At 44.7% G+C, this 21,288-nt stretch overlaps 1 protein-coding gene across 2 annotated transcripts in view; it reads right to left on the minus strand.

Moving 5' to 3' along the window:
• Positions 1–18,197, minus strand: part of CDC42EP3 (CDC42 effector protein 3) — a 28,848-nt gene extending 10,651 nt beyond the window's left edge. Inside the window, exon 1 of one of the 2 annotated variants that reach the window (XM_012475527.3) lies at positions 18,176–18,197. The gene's annotated coding sequence lies outside the window, so the exon portion shown is untranslated. Of the gene's footprint in view, positions 1–17,510; positions 17,586–18,175 lie in introns of those variants that run through there. The other variant, XM_012475526.3, reaches the window with a different exon arrangement.
• Between the last annotated feature and the right edge of the window lie 3,091 nt (positions 18,198–21,288).

A 21,288-nucleotide genomic window follows, 5' to 3' on the forward strand; every position in this document is an offset into this window, starting at 1 on the left:
TCTTATACATAGTCCTTTCTCAAAAACCCTTCCCTTGACCCTGAAATTTGAACTTTCCATGAATGTTCCTGGTTTCTTTTTAGTTCCACAAACTTTCTCCTAGTTCTTGGATCATGGTTTGCGCCTCTTTCCCCTCGTAGATGACGCTGGAGATAATATTCATCTCAGAAATTAGATTCCTTTAAAAACAAATGTTCTAGTTCCTAGGGCACTAGAGAGAAAAGATTCATCAACAAAAGGGTCCAGCTTGCCAGTCAGCCGCTTGACCCTCTATCAAGGTCAGAGAGAACATGTGGCAGGCAGACAGGTGGGCACAGTGCTGCTGAGAATGGACATGCTTCCTTACAGATTTTGTGAGAAATCCAAGGGTTTCAATACACAAAAGGACCTGAGAGGAAGCTACAGCCATGGTTTAGATAAGGAAGGGAGCCGGGTTGCATGAGGCTAGACAATTCTAGTTTCTTGTGACTGACTGAAGCGCAAATGACAGTGATAATAATAGAAATAATCACAGCAGTAATAAATAAGAAAAAAAAAACTGAAGCACTGCTTTGCTTCATTTCTTCCCATCCTTTTGGCAAACAGAATGATGCTGAAAATACCAAAATGGGGCAGCAGCCAGGAGGAGGGGAAAATCAAGGGGTTATAAAAAAATGACAGAAAAATCAGTTCCTGAATTACTCAGAGTTGATGCATTGGCAACTCACAGGACTCTGAAAAGAACAAAGGAGTTGGAATATTTAAAAAATTCCATTTAAAGATAGGAATGTTTGGTCTAATTGTTTTTAAATGAATTCTTAGACGAGAGAAAGGGTAAAAAAAATCATTTGCATCCTGCAAAACAGGTTGCAGTGTTAATTTAAAACACACACGTATAAAAACGGGAAGGTGGGGTGAAGGGTGCTACTGTCCCCGGGGACCTGCAGCTCTGTTCTTTTCTCCTCCTTGCAGGAAGTGAGCCTGCATCCGACTTCCCATTTCTGGCTTAGTTGTCACATCCTTCAAGGACTTTCCAGCTTGTGATCACTTTTCGCTTTGCCTCAGCACAGTCGCATCCATGCAACCAGACACAGCACCACTGCACCATCTGAGCCCTATGCCCGAGTATCCAGTGACGACGCCTGCATGTTGGAACCAACAGTCCTAGGGGAGGAGGATGACTCGGCCAAGTACCCTCCACCACCTCCCTAACCCCAACCATCTGTGGGCTATGTCTCTCTGCGGCCAGCCAGAAGATAATCATTCCACTGTGCCAAGCACCTGGAACTTGATACTGGGCTCCACATTTAGAAGGGATAAAGACTACCTGGAACATGTCCCTGCATGCTCAGAGCAGGGCAAATGGGAGGAGGTGAAGGAGGTTGGTCAGGACGTGAGAAGAGGCTGAAGGAATAGAGCAGCTTAAAGAAAACTCATAGAAAGGGAAAACTAATCTTAAGGGATCTGAAGGATTCATTTGATTGTAATGAAAAAGGAATTAACTTGTTCTGGGAGGCCCTAGAGCTACCAAGCAGAAACTACAAGAAAACAGATTTTGGCTTCTTCAAATAAGAACTCAGGTTTCTCAAAAGATGGAATGGGCTGGGGTGAGGAGGGGACAGCAAGTATGGCCATGGGATGAGGGTCTCACAGAGGAGAAGGCGGTCACTCTGCACCTCCCCGACAGTGTGTGAAGGGAGGTGTTCACATTCCCATTCATTCTGAGTTTCCTACATAGAAACCGATCACTGACAATTTCCTTATGGTCCCAAGTCACTTTCCCATAGAAAAACAAATACAGACTTTCCCTCGAAGAGGCTTTGTTTGAACATGGCAGTCTTCTTACTAACACAGAAATGACCAGCCAGTCTTTGGGATCAGAAACACTAAAATATTACTAAAATGTGGGCACTCATGTAAATCCTTTTACAAACCTCTGTAGGAGTGCTTCTCCAAATCAAATAATTTTGAAATTCAAGGGGATAAAAACCCACAGTATTAGATTTTCATTTAAGTTCAATGCTGAATTTCTAAGACAGAAATCAGTGTAACCAGAAGCACCTAGTAACCGGCATCCTAAAGAAGATGCTTTTCATATTTTCAGTCTTTCTAACTCCACCCATTTGAGAAGATAAGAAGATGCCTTTTCTATTTTTAGATTCTTATCCTCTCCCCATATCATCTAAACTGAGGACATAGCTCTAAGCTTCAAGACTATGAAACTCTTAGCTGGCTTCCCAGCTGCTGAGCTCTGTCATGCAAATGAACTTAGCCTGAATGAGCAGGCGGTATTTTACAGACCCACTCAGAAAGTCTGATACGTCTCACCTTCCATTATAAAGGAACCTCAGGTTTGTGGTTCAGCTACAGCTTGAATTTACTATTCTTTACAAGCCTGATTACATAAAGACTCATAAATACTATATGGGAGACTCAGTGCTAATTTGTGTACACATCTCACTTTTATAGGATCTAATTTGAAAGATCTTTTAGAAGTAAGATTGGAAGACAGAAGGCCCACTTTCACATAGTACCAAGTCTGCACTTTTGAAAAGAGGCCATTAGGGCCTTTTTCCCTATAAAAATGAGTTACTGGGGAAGACTCAATGTGGACATTGATCTCTGGCAGTTAACAACAAGGCGGGAGGAGGGCAAGTCCTCTCACGCCTGGTTATTTATCAAAACCAGTTTTACATGACACTGAACCCAAGCTGGTCAGAAGCACCCAGGCAGGCACTCTGGTTTTGTGGATGTGAATCTCTGATAAGGCCATTGCTGTGAATTGCTCATATGCTTCCTTAACTAATGGATCTGACTTGGTCTGTGATGCTGCAAGGTCAGTATCAATACAGGAAGAGAACGTGAAGTTTTCAGCAATATTCAGCCAGGATATTCACGCTCATCTCTGCTCAAAAGCAAGGAACTTGCTTGGTTGCTCACAAAGTAACTGTTAAGCCAGCAATTATTCTAAGCAGTTCTCCAGTTCTGGTAATGGTCATTTCAAATGATCCCAAATACTAAGCTGACAATGTCCAGAAATTCAGATTATGGTCACTTGACCCATACTACCCTGGAGAGCAAAGTTCCTAGCCATTTGCCTTTATGCCACATTCTCAAATGCAGGCCCCTTGAACATTCTAGTTCTCTGATGGGTTAAAGGGACAAATACAGGATTTTCATGCTGTTCTGCCACCCTGCTAGGGCCCTCTACAATGATCCATGTTCCTTGGATGGGGTGAAACATGGCTTTTCTGTATCATACCAGCACTGGCTATATTTGGAATCTGGTGGTCATCATTCTACTCTCGATCTACTTCCACTGCAAACATCCCTGTGTTATTTGTAGACATGTTAGTACACATTTATTTGTTGAATGCATGATTTCCCTCTAGGCTGAAAGCTCTTCTGTGAGCATGAGCTTATTCATCTTTTTGCCTCCCACAACACAAGGCCCACGGTGAACTTCAAATTCACAAGTGTTAAATCTATAACCCCTGCAAGACCTTCCATCATGAGAGCCAGGTTGATTTGCTCTTAGGGGCCAAACCCTAGAGCAAATCTACAGAGGCTCTCTGGAAAGTGACAAATCTGAAATGCTTTGTTCGCTAAAGAAGAATAATAGCTAGCACGAGTGTTTCTGTGGGCCAGGCAGGTGTGTAATACTCAGAGCATACCTCTTAGGAAGCAGTCTTAGATGAAGCCTACATCTGTGGCCAATCACCCAAAATATGGAGGAGCTAGGATTCCAGCCATAGCTGCATTCTTTAACCACTGCCGCCAAGAAGACTATGTATCTTGAGGTCTGACAGCACCAAGAGCTCAACATTGATGAGCGGTGGGGATGCTAACCTGACCTTGTCAGAAACCAAGAATGAATATAAAGGGTCCTAGGCACTGGTCCCTCCATCTCTAACTCACTAGGACTTTTCAGTATTTTTGCTATTGTCAAAAACAATCCCAAAAGGGATATGACTTTGTGGTAAAAGTCAAAAGATTAGAATTGCAAAGTAACAAAGGCCCCCTGATCCTCAAGAAGAAAAAACAAACATCCTGTTCTTAGAAAATAGTGTTAAGTGTTGTTCATTCTTTTCCCAGAAGTAGACCACTGCATGCGACCATGAACAATCCCACAGCTTTCACTGGGGACAATAGCTCCCTAGCTTCCTAACACCTCATTTCCCTCCTAACCTGAAACTGAGAACCTTGTGTTCCCGACATGGAGAGCTCTCCCACCTTCTTACCATCAGCCTTTATTCACAACATCCTCTGAGACCTGCTCCAGACTCACTTCCTTCCTGAAGGAAGTCTACTCGAATGCACCTCACATAATCCAGCCTTGCTACTGCTTTGCTTGGGGGTTTTCTTAAGGGTTGTGGATGGCCTGTATTATGTGATTTGTTATTTTCCTGTTTTCTGGTTTTGTGGTTTTAATGCCAGATATTTCCAGGTGGGTGGTGAGCTCAGAATAAGGTAAGCAAAAGGGCTATAAATGAGTGCCACTGTTGAGAAAACTTTCCTCTTTGTGCTGAATCGCTTACAGAGCCTTCTGTTGAGCTGGGGACACAGAAGGCCCTCAAATTTTACTGAATAAACTCTTCTGACCATCCCTTAAGTCAAGGATCTAACAAGCTACAGTAGGTGGGCCAAATCTGGCCCCCTGCCTGTTTTTATAGATAAAGTTTTATTAGAACATACCTATGCCTATTCATTTACATATTGTCTACAGCTCAGTGGGGTTCTCAACTGAGTGTGATTTTTGGCCCCTAAGTGATATTTGGCAATGTCTGGGAGTACTGTGGATTTTCATGACTGGGGGTGGTATGCTCCTGGCATCTAGTGGGTAGAAGCTAGGAATGCTGCTAAAGAATTATCTGGCTTGAAATCTCAGTAGTGTCGAAGTTGCAAAATCCCTGTAAAGGTGCTTTTGCTCTATCAGGTCAGAGTTGAGTAGTCTGTGACAGAGGCTCTCAAAGCCCAAAATATTAACAGCCCTTACAGAAGAAGTTTGAACCCATCTTAAATGTTGGCATTTCCATAGTGTTGGATGGCTGCTGCCCAACCCCTGCTCCTCAACAATGCCCCAGCAATCACATACCACCTCTAGGGATAACTTCCAAATCAGTACCTTCAACCCACATGCAGCTACTTAAGTCCAGAACAGTGCTACTCAAAGTGGATTCATGCAGTCCATGATGAGATATAGGTATAGAAGTTGAAAGCAAGCTCTCTTTGACATTGCCATAACATCAAGCACGTGGCCAGGTTTTTTCTCACTGAACAGGCTACTGAAAAGTTTGGGAGCTGTATGTTGTTGAGCTTGCATGGGGGTTGTGTGTAGCCCACGCTGCATATTCCTAATGCACAGTAGTATTGTACAATGGATTGGAAATGGAAACAAAAAGTCAGTGGCTCTTCCCAGAGAGTCTGAGAAGCACTGGCCTTTTCCTTCCCCTACATTCCAGACTTCTTTACTTTTCTTCTCTCAGATACTCATAAACCTTGTCCCAGATGTGATTTCCTCATCTTTCTTCTTCCTGCCTGCCCTAGACATCTGCCTCCCACACTATGCTTTCTTGGTAAATGGCAGAAGTTAATTCCAAAACCTACTTATTATCCCACCCCTTCTACCTGCCTCCCTCTCTATATCAAGTCCTGTAGTCCTGTCAGTCTGTCTGGACTGTCTCTCCTCATTCATCCCTGCTCCATCAGATCTTTCTCCTGCACAAGGACATTTACCCCTCACCTACTTCCCTCCCTCCCTCCCCTATCCCTCCACCTTATCTTCCAATCTACACCAGAGTGAGCTACCTAGAATCCTCCTGTAACCCTAGCACTCTTTGCTTTAAAACTCTTTCAAGGGTTTTAAGGGCAGGCCTGCCCCTACAGCCTGGAGATAAGATAAAATAGCTGTGAAGCTCACCTCAGCAATCTGGGGGGCCTGCCCACACTTGCAGCCAGTTCCCCGTGGCCTCCTAAGCTCCCATAGTATCTTGTGTACACCTCAAACCTACCAACTATCACACTGGATTATCACTACTTATTTAACTCTTCCCCCAACAGGCTGTCATCTGGGAGAAAGATCTTATTCATAGCAGGTACTGAAAAAAACGTTGTTGAATGGATAAACAAATGAAAAAGCTTGAAAGAGATTGCTGTGCCTCTTCTTCTTCAACCCTGCCTGCTCTGCTGAAAATGCAAGATGGAATCTTTTTATGACTTTTACAGAACAAAAAACATGTAACAAGAAGCTGTCTCCTCTCTTCTTGTGGCAAAGGCTATCTTTCATTTTTCCATGTGTAAGGCATTTTACCCTTCCTGTATCCACGTAGGGTAATAATTTAACAGTGTATCAATTCAGGCTGGAATAATTCTACAGGACCTTACAGATCTTTGGGATTAAGGCAAATATTTGTGGACATGATGGACTCCTATCCCTGACTGCAATGTGTAAATAGTGTCTTAGAGAGGTAAGACTCAAGGAAAGTTTGACAATACAGTCCCCTGAATTCAAACTCATTGGCTCTACTTAAAGAATGAGGCCCTGGAGAAACAAACTTGCTCTCCTCTCTTTTCAAAAGATGTGTTAAGGGAGGACTTGGCTCATTTGGCCTAAAATGTACAAGGGAGCCTCAAGAAACTATAATGGACAGCTGATAGAAAAGGGTTGTTTGGAATATCAATGTGTGACTAGCACAGATCAGATACGTAGGGGGAAAAATAAACTATCAAAACATTTGCCAAACCAAACCAAATGAAACACCAATTGTATAAGCCAACTGAACAGCTATCTCACTGCTGTTCCCGGCCTTAGCGGGGAAAGAACTGGGCCAAAACTATGAGCCAGCCCTGTAAGAAGCCCCAGTATACTGGGTGCCAGTTACCTTCATGTAAACTGGAGATAATCATCCCAAACTTTATAATAACCACAGGTTATCAGAGCAGAGTGTGAAATCTACAGTGCTATGGAAACACAGGCATTATCTTTTCCCCAAATGAGAAACCAGATTATCTACTGAAATATAGGGTGGAGGGGAAACTAATCCAATTGCCCAAATAACCACTTCTGTTTTCTCCTTAAATTTCGCCTGTTATCACTCATCAATAAAACTTGCAGATAAGGCTAAAATGCTTCCTATCTATCCTGCAGACAGCCTCTACAATTGGAAGGGATTCCTATCACCAGCTTGATCAGAGGTTAATTACCCTGTCAATGGGGCAAAAGGCTGGGGCTATCTTCTCATTCACATGTACATGTATCGGTTATTTCCCCTTGTGGTTCTTCCAGCCTTGGGAACAAATGAGAAGTCCCCGAGTTAGGAAAATTACAACAACTGCTATATAAGTTAGATAAAAGTGGTGTTTTAATACCAACTTGGGATATCTTATAGTAGCCCCCAACCTTAAGACATAAATACAATCTAACATTTTTTTCTCCTAAATTCTCTGGTGACCTACCTACTTTACCTTATGCATGATTTTAAGAGGAAAATCCTTTCACTTCCATTTAAAGTTCATTCTAAGTTCATTTGGTTTTACCTTTTATGGAAAAGAAAGCTGAGACCAAAGAGGACTATTACCTTCTCTTATTCAACTTCAATTTTGTTTCTACCTTAAGGTTTAAAAAAAAAAAAAAGTAAATGGAATGAACCTCAAAGTGGCAGACCTGGAAGTGATGGGATCTGGAGGGTGCAGGGTTAGGGAGTGGGCACAGCTAACCCCGTCAAAGGGAAACGGAAGGCTAGGGTGGAGCAGTAATCATCGGAAAGGACTTCATACTGCCTGGGAGCCTGGATTTCCAGGCTTGCTGAGTAAGGAACAGCCTAAGGTCCTAAAATCAATCACTTGTCTCCTTCTGATCATGAAACCATTTACAAGAACCTTTGAAAAAGCGATAGGGAGTAATTAATACGCACACACGCATGCTTGTAAATGAAATTTGATTTTCCAAAAAGAAGAGACAATTACTTGGTAACTACTATCATATCTATCTACAGTAAAGGTCTGGGTTTTGAACACTTAAGTGATATATGCTCAATAGGCACTGATAAAAAGTCCACTGGGACCTCTCTCTGCTTACATACATGGCACAGTTGATAGATGGGTCGATTACTTGTCATATGCCGATTTTAGCCAAGACTTAAAGGAATATTATTGATAGGGTAAGAGACTTTGAAGACACAGGAGACGCACTTATCAAATCTATAGATTAACAGGAGACCCAGAATTACCTGAACCCAGAGCTGGGGCTGGATGAAACCCACAGGAATGAACTGAATGATAAATAGAAAGTCCTGCTTTGGGGTTAAAATTATTATATATTAATATAATTTTTATGTAATCCTATTTGCACAGAATGGAGCAAGCTCTGGCTGGTGGTGCTTATAAACTGGACCGCAAGCCTACTGTGAGCTGACAGCACGAGAAGGTGGCTGAAAAGTCACAGCCATCTGAGGGTCTCTGGACAGGCCCCACCAGAACTGGTGAAGTGTAAGAGAAGAGAAAAAACAAAAGGACATATTGTTATTTTCTTTAAATACTTGATAAGTAGGGCCAATCTCTGCTTTTAACCAAAGAAATTATGTTATTATCTGCTTATATATCAGGCTCTTTTCCTTGGCTTAAAACAGTTTGGCAGAGAGCTGGGCCAAGGAGGAAGATTCATGCTCTGTGTCACCTAAGCACTTAAAGCCTTGGTTTTATCATGTCAGAATGAGACTGGGACTGAGATAAGGTCCCTTCCATCTATGAAATGGTAGGGCTCTGTAATTCTATTTGCAGAAACATCTAGCTTCTAGGAAGTTTCCAAAAAAGAAAAAAAAAACAGACTACCCTTAGAATCAGAATACTTTTTACCAGCGAATACAATTTTAATCCTCCTTTCCCATCCCTCCTATTAAATTAAGGGTCTTGAGCAATGCTATCGACTCCCTTTGGGAGCTCCAGTCTCCCCATCAGTGAAGTGGAAACAGCAATGGTAGGAGTCTTCTTGGGTGACAATGAGCATAAAGTGCTTGGCAAAGCACCTGGCAGGCAATGAGCCCAAATCAATGGAAGGGGTAATGTTCATTTTTCATTACTCCAAAAAGCTAGAGCCGCATAAGGAAGATGAGCTGGAAGATCATGATGGGATTCCTTCCAACCTTATTCCTTTTAGACCTTGGGATCTGGCTGCCTAAACTGATTGTTTTAAAGTGTGAAAAGCTCCCAAATGTTCTGGGTCCAATAGTCTAATTCCCCATTCTGAGAAAAAGGAATTTGAAAGAAGTCCCTGCTTTACTACCTGCACTGCCCTGAGAGACCTCTCCCTGAAGCTCACCCCCGAGGCTGGCAAGTAAAGCACCACTGTCCCTGGGTGAACCCATGGGGAATACAAAATAAAGCCCCATCACCAGCATAAACTTACACTAAACTTTATAGAAGGTCAAAAATTAACACTCTTTTGGAAGACATTTCATTCTGAAGCCATCTGAGAGCAAGAAAACAGGCTCCAGTTTGATGCTGTGACAGGTACAGAGTGAGCCATGTGCCTCTCACCAGTTCAACACATGAGAGGCTGGCTTTAGAAAGCCTTCCACAGCTGGGCGCAGTGGCTCACACCTGTAATCCCAGCACTTTGGGAGGCCAAGGTGGGTGATCACTTGAGGTCAAGAGATCTAGACCAGCCTGGCCAACATGGTGAACCCCCCACCCCGCCCCCGTCTCTACTAAAAATACAAAAATTAGCTGGGCGTGGTGGCGGGCACCTGTAATCCCACCTACTCGGGAGGCTGAGGCAGAGGTTGCAGTGAGCTGAGATTGTGCCACTGCACTCCAGCCTGGGCAACAAAGTGAGACTCTGTCTCAAAAAAAAAAAAAAAAGCCTTCCACGTGTCTCCCCGGCCCCTGGCTGGTCCCTCATGTATTCAACAACAAATATCCATGGAGGACCTACTAAGTGCCAGGCACTAGTCTAGAAATTGAGGCCACAGCAATGATGCAGTCCACTGTGGAGAGACTGACACAAATATAACAAATAAATAAATGTCTTACATTTATTTATTTGTTAATGGCTGGCGAGAGGTCTAGGCAGCACTAGGAAATACAAGGACCCTTACTCCGTGCTCTAAGTGGACACATGGGTGCCAAGTTGCCTCAGTCACCCCTGAGGCATGAGAAAACATTGGTGGGGGTTGCCAACCTCTCCGCTGAGATTTTGAGAAGGTTCCAGCAGGGGCTTGACCTATTTCCACAGGGCCCTCAGATGATCTCTATCACCAGAACCAAATGACGGGGGGTGACTCCCTTGCATGCTCTGTAGCCTGGGAAGGAATAACTTTACTACAGCAGGACTTAAAAATAAGTTATTGTGATGGTTAATACTGTCAACTTGATTGAAGGATACAAAGTATTGTTCCTCAGTGTGTCTGTGAGGGTGTTGCCAAAGGAAATTAACATTTGAATCGGTGAACTGGGAGACACGGACCCATCCTCAATCTGGCTGGGCACCAATTAATCAGCTGCCAGCGTGGCTAGGATAAAAGCAGACAGAGGAACGTGGAAGGACGAGACTGGCTAAGTGTTCTGGCCTCCATCTTTCTCCCATGCTGGATGCTTCCTGTTCTCGCATAGCAAACTCCAAGTTCTTCAGCTTTGGACTCCTGGACCTGCACCAGTGGTTTGTTAGGAGGCTCGCAGCCCTTTGGCCACCGACTGAAGGCTGCACTGTTGGCTTCCCTACTTTTGAGGTTTTGGGACTCGGACTAATTTCCTTGCTCCTCAGCTTGCAGGTGGTCTATTATGGGATTTCACCTTATGATCATGTGAATCAACATTCCTTAATAAACTCCCCTTTATATATACAACTATCCTATTAGTCCTGTCCCTCTAGAGAACCCTGACTAATACAGCGAGGTAAGTGACAAAGATTTCTGGCTTGACAACAACTGAGAAGATATGCTACAGGAAGAATCAGATGGTATAACTAGGCTATACTGCCCACTTTGTCATTAAGTCCTATTGCAGAAAAGATGAATGATAAACTAGATTCAGTCCCTACCCTCAAGGAGCCAGTAGTCTAATTAAGGAGTCACTTGGTTCAATAAAGAACACAGATGGAACTGGAGGTCATTATCCTTAACAAACTTATGCAGGAGCAGAAAACCAAATACCACGTGTGCTCACTTATAAGCTGGAGCTAAATGAGAACAAATGGATACAAAGAGGGGAACAACAGACACTGGGGCCTACTTGAGGGGTAAGGGTAGGAGGAGGAAGAGGAGCAGAAACAGTAATGATCAGGTACTATGCTTAGTTCCTGGGTGATGAAATAATCTGTACACCAAAACCCCATGACATGAGTCTACCTATATAACAAACTTGCACATGTAGCCCTGAACCTAAAAGTTTTTTAAAAAGACAATTTAAATGCAGTAAGTGTTAACAATAGAGAACCTATGGAAATGCCTCTGATACAAGAACTTCCCATCCCCACCCTCCCACTCTGCCATTTCTTCACAGGTGATGGGACGGAGCCTGCCCAGAGAAGGGGAAGGATTTGTTTTGTGATTAGCTGGTCAGCCAAGGGCTTAGAGCCTCATCTCCCACTATGTTAAAATCAATATTTTAAGTCTGAACTGACCCTTGGCAAAACAAAAGTTTAAAAAAAATAAATAAAAAGGTAGGGATATCAAACACATTCTGAATGGCAAAGCCACATTTCACCAAAAATGCCTCTGCTTGTTTTAAAAACTCTGTGTAGCCTAAATGATTATGATGTATTTGGACAGAAAAGCTTTTCAACTAAACTCATGACAATGATCTATCATTGGCAAGATGTGTCTACAAAGTGGACCTTCAGGTTGTTACTAGAACAGGACGGATTCCCGAATGTGGAAACTGTCTAAACAGAGGCCTGACTTCCCTGCCTGCCTTCCACGCTTGCTCAGGCTGCTCTGCCAGAGATCTGCACGGGTCTGTTTTTCAACCCAGAGTCTTACATTATTAGTAGTAAGATAGTTATGCTAATAGGTGCCACTGATCCTGGCTCACTGATTCTAGAACTAGAGATTATCTGAGATCATCTCCCGACAAATGGTGGCATTTTACGGATGAGAACAAGAAAACCTCAAGAGGTCAAAGTTATACAATTTGGGTCAGAGCTAAGACCAGAATCTGTATTTTTTTTTATCTCTACTCAAACACACACACACACCCCTTTTGATTTCCCTCACTTAATTCTCCATTAGTTTTATCAGTGTTTTCCAGGATCTCCTGGTACGTTCTCATGGCTCTCTTCCTGTAACGCCTGTGGTTCTCTAAAATGTCCCTGGGTTCCTCCAGCTCTTTAGGGCATATTGCAGTTACGTAGCTTCTGTTCTGTGTTTCCCAGAGTGTGTTTCCTGCCAGCCTAGTCCTGCAGCTGCTCAGTGGGCAAAACTATTTGAGAAACTCCAGACACTACCTCCCTGTGAAGATTCACTGTATACACGGGCTTTTTAAATGCTCTGAAAAGTCCTGCAGAAAGAGACTTTCATCAAAGTGGGGTCCTACAGAATACTTTTCTGATGCCATTCATGGCTTCAGGTATACTCTAGGCGGTGCCCTGTTATCTGATTGCAGGTGTGGGATCTCTGCAACACGGTTTAACAAAGGGCCAAAGGCTAGAAGGCTAATAATTTTATCTAATATGGAAATAAAACCCAATTCACTGAAAATCTTTTTTAAAAAGTTTTGAATTTGGGATTCTAGAATTCTATTAATTCATGATTTAGGCAAGCAGTAAAGAGTAAGCAAACACGACTTTGGAACTCATCAGCTTCCACACAGTTTACTTGGCTATTTAGAAATAGTAATCTTTTAAATATCAATATCATGCTTTGTATTATAAAACTGTATGGTTAAAATTTGGAAACTGCTTTTCTAACAGAGGTATTGTCGAATTCAGTTCATCATCATGTGATTCTGATGAAACTTGGCACGGAAGTGTATCAAGGCCAACGAAAGCTTTTTTTTTGTTGTTGTTAAATAAACATACCTGACTAGTGCTTTAGAACTACATGGCTACTTATTCTGGCTTGTGGGGTATTGTTTTGTTTTGTAGCCTTTGGGGGTGGGGACAGGAGATTTCAAATGGAACTGGACAGCTCCAAGGCTGTAACCCTCGGGTTTGAGGCAACCTGAGTTATTTTGGGCTGTCCTTTCCAGAACCCTGTTTCAGTATGAGAAGTCCTTGGAGCTGACCCCCACAGCTAGTCACAAACCCACAGCATCAAAGCAGTGGAGGCCAGGCAGGCCCTGTGGGTTTTCCAGGACACCTCTCGAGGTTTCGAAGGCTTCCTTGTTCTACCTTTCTTATCTAGCAGGGCCCAGGGCACATGCAGAACTGGAACAAGACTTGACTTCTTCCATGGACAGAACCCCAGAGCCTTTCTGTCAACCTTACGTGTAGCTCCCCTTCTGCTGAGTTCTTGCAGCAACATTATTGGCAAACATGGACTAAAACGCCCACTGAGTGCCGGGACCGAAGGCCCAGGTAGTGCGGTTCCTGCCTTCAAGGACGGAATTGTCCAGATGTGGTTACTGGACCCTGCAACCCCTGACTTCCCAGAACTTTGAAGCAAGCACATGGTCTACACTAGAGCTTCACTTCATCCCCAGCCCCCAGAATTCTTGTCCCTGGCTGTGGCTTGGCTTGCTTTCTCACTAGAGAGCCCCACATTTAGTAAATTTCTTCATTTATGGCGTAAATTAAACTGCTTTATGTTAATGTAGGAGAAGACTGTTGCCATATATGTGGGATTGAACCATCTTTAATAATAAAATAATTTACATAGTATTCCCCAAGGCTGGCAATTACTGTCATCTTCAACTGTGAGATACAGGGTGATATGAAATTATGTCCTTGCCAGAGGCTAAAAGTCCCAATAAAAATCAGATTTCACAACTTCTCTGCCCCTCCTCCCTGCTGGTGGGGGTGTGGGATTTAGTATAAGGTCAAAGAGACCTGAGTTCAAACCCTGCTTCTGCTATTGAGCTGTGTAATTTTGACCACGTTACTAAACCTTTCTGAGCCTGTGTTCTCATCTGAAGAAGAGCAATATAATAGTCTGCCTTATCCTCAAAACATATTTCCAAGACCCTTAGTGGGTGCCTGAAACCTTGGACAGTACTGAACCCTATACTATTTATGTGTGTGTGTGTGTATATATATACATATATACACACACACACACACACACACACCTGTGATAAAGTTTAATTTGTAAAGTAGGCACAGTAAGAGACTAATAATAAAATAGAACAATTATAACAATGTAATAAAAATTATGTGACCTTATTGTCCCGTATTCACCTATTTTCAGACTGTGGTTGACTGTGGGTAACTGACACCCAGAAAGGAAAACCATGGATAAGAGGGGACGACTGTAGTATCTATTTCAAAGAATAGTTATGAATATTAAATGACAGAACCAACATTAAGTACCTAGGAAAACAACAAGAGCAACACTGAAAACCTCAACCTTTTATTGTGCCTAGTCTGGGTCAGGCACTGTTCTGAGTACATTATCTTTTTTTAACTCCTTTAATCGTCAGGGTAATAATATTATCCCCATTTTACAAAGGATAAACTGAGGTACAGGCTAAGTAACTTGCCCAAAATCACACAGGTGTTAAGTGGCAGAACTAGGACACGTGCTCAGGCAGTCTGACTCAGGGAGGCTTCAGAAGTTCAAAGTGTTTTTTTCCCATCCCCTTAACCCAAAGAGCTGCTGACTTTCACATAGGATTAGCCACTTATGCCTGCACATATTGTGTTGATAAACTGCACATGCATGTTTAGGTGTTTTGCTTATTGCAATGTTGGGTAAGTTATACAACTGGTCTGTCCTCAGTCTCTACACCAGTGAAATGGGGATACAAACAGTTCTTTCATAAGATGATTGGTAGAAACAAATAATCAAGATGAAGGGCTGAGAAGAGTGCTTGACACATAGGACAGGTTCCACTGTAATGAACAATGTAATATATGAGGAGAATTCTTGGTCTTCTCTGCTTGGCGAGACACACAAGATTTTGTGGCTGGCTGAATCCAGTACTTTAAAATGGCTATACTTGTTCTCTGGCAAACATACTGCATTTAAAAATAGATTCATTCAATCAATGAAAAGAAAAACAGGTTCACAGGATTCTGATAAGAAATGAGACTGGGCCTAGATAAAATCAGACTGAAAGCAAGAATCTTCATAATAATAATACAACCAGAGCAGTCTTCTTGGAGGTCTCTAGGTTATGAATTATATTCCACCCACTGGATAAATGTTAGTTAATGGGCAAAGAATTTGTGAAAAATCTATGGCCTGGTTAAAAAAAATATTTGGGTGATATAGGTTAAAGCAATTTTATCCCCACCACTGTTGAATACCAGAAACTTTGTAAGTGAAAAAGCACAGCTTTTGTGAGCATGCTGGACATAAAACAAAACACCACATTAAAGGAAAGGCTGGAGCACAGACAGGGCAATTGAACTCACATGAGCCTTTCTGCAATCACTGTTATGGCTTTGTATTATTCATCTTGCACCACACTTAAATGTACACTAAAAAGCAAACAGTGTGCCACACTTATTAGTCTAGCTGCTTTTACTTGTTCCATAGAGATATGTGAGACAATTTCACTGCTCAGATGGAGGGAAAGAGGAGCTCATCTTATTTCAAGCCTGTAGCTGCTGCCACAGCCTCAGCACCATGTTCTAATCATTGAATTCATCACGTAAATCTCTAGCAGATGATACCACTGGAAAACAGAAACTGCCTTGGATCCAGAAACGCTTCCAAATATTTCCTCTAAAGTTCTTATCTGTGAGCCCAGAGACTGGGGTTGTTTTATTCAATGGGTGAGGCCCATTGGGAAAGCAGCATTCTTCAGGAGACTTCGTGAAGAACTTTCAACCATTCCTTGACTATATAAATGGCCTTTATCATTTATTTCATGTGAAAGTGCTAAATATTTCACAACTACTCCAACTTATTTCTGAGTGTCTAAATCTATTCTGAAAAGGATATGCATCACACACATACCTGTGTAGCTTATTAACTACCAATAAGAGCTTATACAAATTGCAAGGGGTATGAAAGAATAGACTTCTGGAACTGTCCAGAAAAGAAGAGAAGGTACATTTCCTGGTTTTAAGATGAAAGATCTTGTATAAGTTAGAACATTACAGAAGGCTTTTAAATTGTCTTAGGGACAAGACCCTTAGGGCATCATCAGTGGTTCCTGGCAAGTCTTTTTTCTCCCTGTGATGTTAAGGGGAAGTCCCTAAGACTGGCTTTGCTATTAAAATACAGACATCTGCTGCTCTTCTAATTTTGTTCCGTTTAAAAGGCAGTACTCCCAAGAAACTCTTGGATATTGTGAGAACTAAGATCTGGGGGATGGGGACGGAATCTCTGTCTCCCTAACATATTTATCAGTTCCCTCCCTAGAGCCCCCCTACACCCTCAGCACACACCAGCAGCCCACTCCTCCAAATACGCCCGGACTGGAAAGATTCATGTTGCAATACCCTCCTGACAATCCTATTCCCGCCCTCATTTTAATTCGCTTCCCCCACCTTTTTTTAAAAACAAAATGTAATTACTTGACTGTCAGCCTGGGCTGCACTCTGGGGCTTTCACTCCTTTCAACACAGCTGCGCTCCCGGCTTTGATGCTGCTGTCCACGCAGCTTGTCCCAGCCACAGCCTGGCTCTCGGTAATGTAACATTCAAGTGCGTATTTATTTTTAAACTGACCTCTCCTAGACTGTACAGTATAAAGGAGATCCTGCCAAAAAATATGCTACTTTCTATTTATAAGATGAAACACATGCCTCCCAAAGTCGAGAGGGGGATAGAGCATAATAATTCATAAAGAAAAAATGGCCAGAGCCATTCGTCCTCACATGTCTGATATTTGTCTGTGTCAAGGCACTTAGCTTCAAGGAGAAAGGTCAGGGGAACCCCAAAACCTTGTAAACGTTTCAGCTGTCACGGTCAAAAGACAAAAAAACAAAAAAAGTCAATAGCCAGATCTGCAGGTTTTCGCCCCACTAACAATGCTCTCCGTTAAGAAAGAAGACGGCACTGGGGGAGGGGGGGCGATGCCACGGCAGAGCTGTGCGATGCACCCATGTGCGGCCCTGGTACCAATCCACGACGCGAGGGGGGCGGTAGCGAAGTGAGGCTTGTTCTATGGAAAATTCTACACGCGCCCAGAATGGCTCTGTCAATAGCTCAGAGGGTGCAATGCGGCCGCGCAGCCCCACCCTTAAAAGTAGTGGGCGCAAATGGAGGAGCTCTACGTTCCTGCCGGGCCGCCCGACCCCCTCCTGGTTTGCTTTACGTTCCCTTCCGTCCTTTGAACACGAGATGGGAAAGCGATGCCCTCGGTATCCCGGCTCCCTGCTGGCTTCCCAGCCTAACACCAGCGCACGCCGGAAAGCGGCCACTGCCGCGGGCGGGACAGACTCACAGACAGGTAGAGAGGAAGGAGCCGTGGGTTCTCCCGACTCACCGGCCGCCGCCGAGGAACTCAACCGCTGCCCCGAGCCCCCCGCGGGCACACGCAGAACCAGCCTGCCGGCGCGTGCAGAACCAGCCGGGTCTGCCGGCGCGGCGCCTGCTCACCGCATTCTCCGCTCCGAGACGGCGTGAAGGCGCCCCAGGTCCGCGGCCGGGTCTCCGGGCTGGCCCCGTGCCGCGGCCCCTCGGCCGCGAGAGAAGGTGCGCGCGACTGAGCGCTAGGCGGCCTGACGCGAGGACTGAACCTGCGGAGGGCGGGGCGACGCGGGGCGGGGCCGGCGGCGCGGGGCTGGCCCGGGGCGGGGCGGAGCGGAGGGCGCGGGCAGCGGGGCCGACCCTCTCGGACGCGGTACCTGTGCCCTGGCCCGGGGCCAACAGGCAGCCGGGCGCACGCAGGGGGGGTCAACGGCGGACCCTCGGAGGACAATGGGCGCCCATTGTTACCTCCCCAGCACCACCCCCAAGTAGGCGACTTCCCTCAGAGAAGAACCCGCGTTCGGCTCCCTTAGCACAAAGAAAGGTCGCCACACGCTCGGTTTAAACAGGGACCCCGAGGTGCTGCCGCCCGGGTGCTCGGGGACAATAGGACTCCGCCCGCACCCCGGACTCCCGCAGTAAACCTCGTGCGCCCACCTCTCCCGATCCCAACAGGCCGACCTAGCTGTGCGAGGTTCCAGCGTGGCGGGCGGTGACCCGCAGGGAAGTAAAACCACCTGAGCGCGCCGCCCCGGCCCGGCCGCAGCTCTCCAGGTCCCTCGCAGCCCCGGCTCGGGTGAGCGCGGAGGGGGAGGGTCGCGTTCTGTCAGTTTCCAGCTCGCTCCCCTCGGAGCTGCAGCCAAAACCCGGAGAGTGGACTTAGCGCCCTGGAGATGCCGGGGCTACCGGCTGAGCAGCTGGACACGCGACGAACCGCAGACGCTACAGGTTCTCCAGTCCAGAGGGAGGCGTGTCTTCTCCCTCGGGGTCTTTTAAAGGGATTTGCCTAAAGTAGGGGCAAGCTGTTGGCGGCTGCACCAGACGCCCGACAAGGCGCAAGTGGTGCAGCTGCCGGCCGGGGAGCGTAAAATTCCGCCCGTGGCGGCACCTGCGCCCGCCGGTCACCCTGACGCCGCCGCCTGGCGCGCCCCTCCCCTCCGCGGGGGCCTGAGCTCGAACCGGGTTAATGAATGCTAATTTTCTTAATCGGTCTCCGTCTCCTCCTCCTCTGAGAGTCGTCGGCCTGTGGAAGGAGTAGGCGACAGGAAAGGGCAGTGTTTTCCGGCTGGGAGGTCCCAGCCCGCAGGATCAGCCTGGGGAAGGGGCTGGGACCCTGGGGAGTCAGACGCTCGGGGTCTGGCCTCTGCCCTGAGACTCTCGGGTTGGATGGAAATCCTGGCACAACGCGAAGACCCTCCCAGGCATCTTGGCTTTGCCGAGAGATACAGCTTCAGGTCATCACCGCAGTGCCCTGGGTCTATCTGAAACCTTAGAGGGTGCACCGTAAGCCGACGTTGTAAACCCAGGCTGACGTTAAGGTGAAGTGAAAAGGAAACGGACACAACTGTTCTGGAAGCAAAATACTTGGGTAGAGAGTTAAAACCTCAAAGAAAAATAATAGTTGGCAGGTCAAATGACCATGAGGTTAGAAGTCAAATACAAAACTCGGCTGAAGTGATGCTAGAAGTTTGACAAGCAAAACAGTCAGTGAAGATAAGAGACCCAGCATTGTTTCCCTTCTTCAAAAGACAACTGGTCCAAAGTTTCCTTTGGCAGATACCTGGATTCTACTCGAGATTCCTGAGCATTTTACTTGGGGCTCATATTTCAAAATATATGTTCCATTTGGCACTAATGTATATATTTTATATATTAATTTATTGAAAAATATTAAATGTTTCTGGCCTACTTAGAAAATGGCATTTTTATAAATATTTATGCATAGTTTTCATTACATGTGGTATTTTATAAGTCCAAATAATGTGTGTATATATTTATAAAATACCACATGAAAAATTCCTTTTGAACACATAAAGACATTCCTTACACGTCTTATACGTAACTTTTTTTCACGTGATCTATTGTTAGCTGCTGTTAAAAGCACTTTATTTCCACATGGCCCAATAAATAACTTCTTTTATAGTTTGTGCAAATATAGAGTGGCAGGTTGTTTGAGGTGGCAGTTTTATTCCAAAACCCTAATTTTACTTTTCTACATTAGTCCTTACCTTTCGGAGGTTTTCTCTCCCTCTGCCATTTTGAAATGAGACTTAACTGCTGGGCTCTGAACAGTTATCTACGATCTGCTCATTCAAGGGCCTGGTGGTTTGATTTATCCTGGTTCCTTTGATGCCCTATGTTATTTCTTCTCTCTCCCTCTCTCTCTTTTTTTCTTTTTGAGATTGAGCCTTACTCTATCGGCCAGGCTGGAGTGCAGTGGCGCCATCTGGGCTCACCGAAACCTCTGCCGCCTGGCTTCAAGCAATTCTCTTGCCTCAGCCTCCCGAGTAGTGCCTGCCACCCCGCCTGGCTAATTTTTGTATTTTTTTTAGTAGAGACTGGTCTTGAACTCATGGCCTCGTGATCCACCTGCCTCGGCCTCCCAAAGTGCTGGGATTACAGGCATGAGCCACGACGCCCTGTGCCTTATGTTATTTCTTTGTGTTGAACATCTTCATTGAGTAAACGATGCCCTCATATAGTGAATTGTTCTTCCAAATGAGTTCATTTCCTGTGCTAACTAACATCGCTTGTAGAGTTGATGGATATAGATTTCAATATATTATGGGACTCTATTACTGGAAGAGAGGAAAAAGCTTCACTTCAGGAAGATTTTAAGGGTTTTGAGATTCTGCTGTGCATTTTGGAAAGGTTTAGCCTTAAACATTTTGTGGTAACCTTAGAAGCCTAGTTGAGACTAATATCTGTAGACACCTGTCAGGCCCAACAGTGGGCTGTTTTTCTATTAGTCCCTACTTGGGAGAAAAGCCACGTAGTATTGGCAGTGACCTTGCTGTCCAGAAACCTGTGATCTACCTAAGTGCAGAGAGCACCTTGCCAGTGTACACAAGCATGTGCTGACCACATTCTAGTTTCTTGCTACCAAGTACGCTCCCAGGACCAGCAGCATCAAGCCTCACTCCAGGGCTATCGAATTGGAATCTTCAGTCTAATGAAACGTGGATAGTTTGCGTGCACATTTAATGTTTGAAAAGCACTGGCCATGAGTGCTTGGTGGTTCTCCACCTTTTAAAGTTACGAAATGATTTGAAAATCTCATGGCATTCATGAACACCCTTGGAAAAACATACAGAATGATACACAAAATTTTTTGTATACAATTTCAGAGTTCCTGTAAAGATCTATCGATGGCAGGGAAGTCCTAGGTTAAGACCCTCTCAGTCACAAAGAAGACTGACTCAATGTCAGCTGGAGGAGTTAAGCGAGGATTCTTTTTTTTTTTTTTTTTCTTTTCTTTTTTTTTTCTTTTCTTTTTTTTTTTTTTATTGCATTTTAGGTTTTGGGGTACATGTGAAAAACATGCAAGGTTGTTGCTTAGGTGCATACGTGGCAGTGTGATTTGCTGCCTTCCTCCCCTTCACCCATATCTGGCATTTCTCCCCATGCTATCCCTCCCCAATTCCCCACCCCCCCGCTGTCCCCCCCACTCCCCCACAACAGACCCCCATGTATAGTGCTCCCCTCCCTGTGTCCATGTGTTCTCCTTGTTCAACACCCGCCTATGAGTGAGAACATGTGGTGTTTGATTTTGTGTTCTTGTGTCAGTTTGCTGA

The sequence above is a fragment of the Aotus nancymaae genome, unplaced genomic scaffold (genome assembly GCF_030222135.1).
Source record: "Aotus nancymaae isolate 86718 unplaced genomic scaffold, 86718_ANA_hifiasm-v0.15.2.pri h1tg000057l, whole genome shotgun sequence".
Classification (NCBI taxonomy): Eukaryota; Metazoa; Chordata; class Mammalia; order Primates; family Aotidae; genus Aotus; species Aotus nancymaae.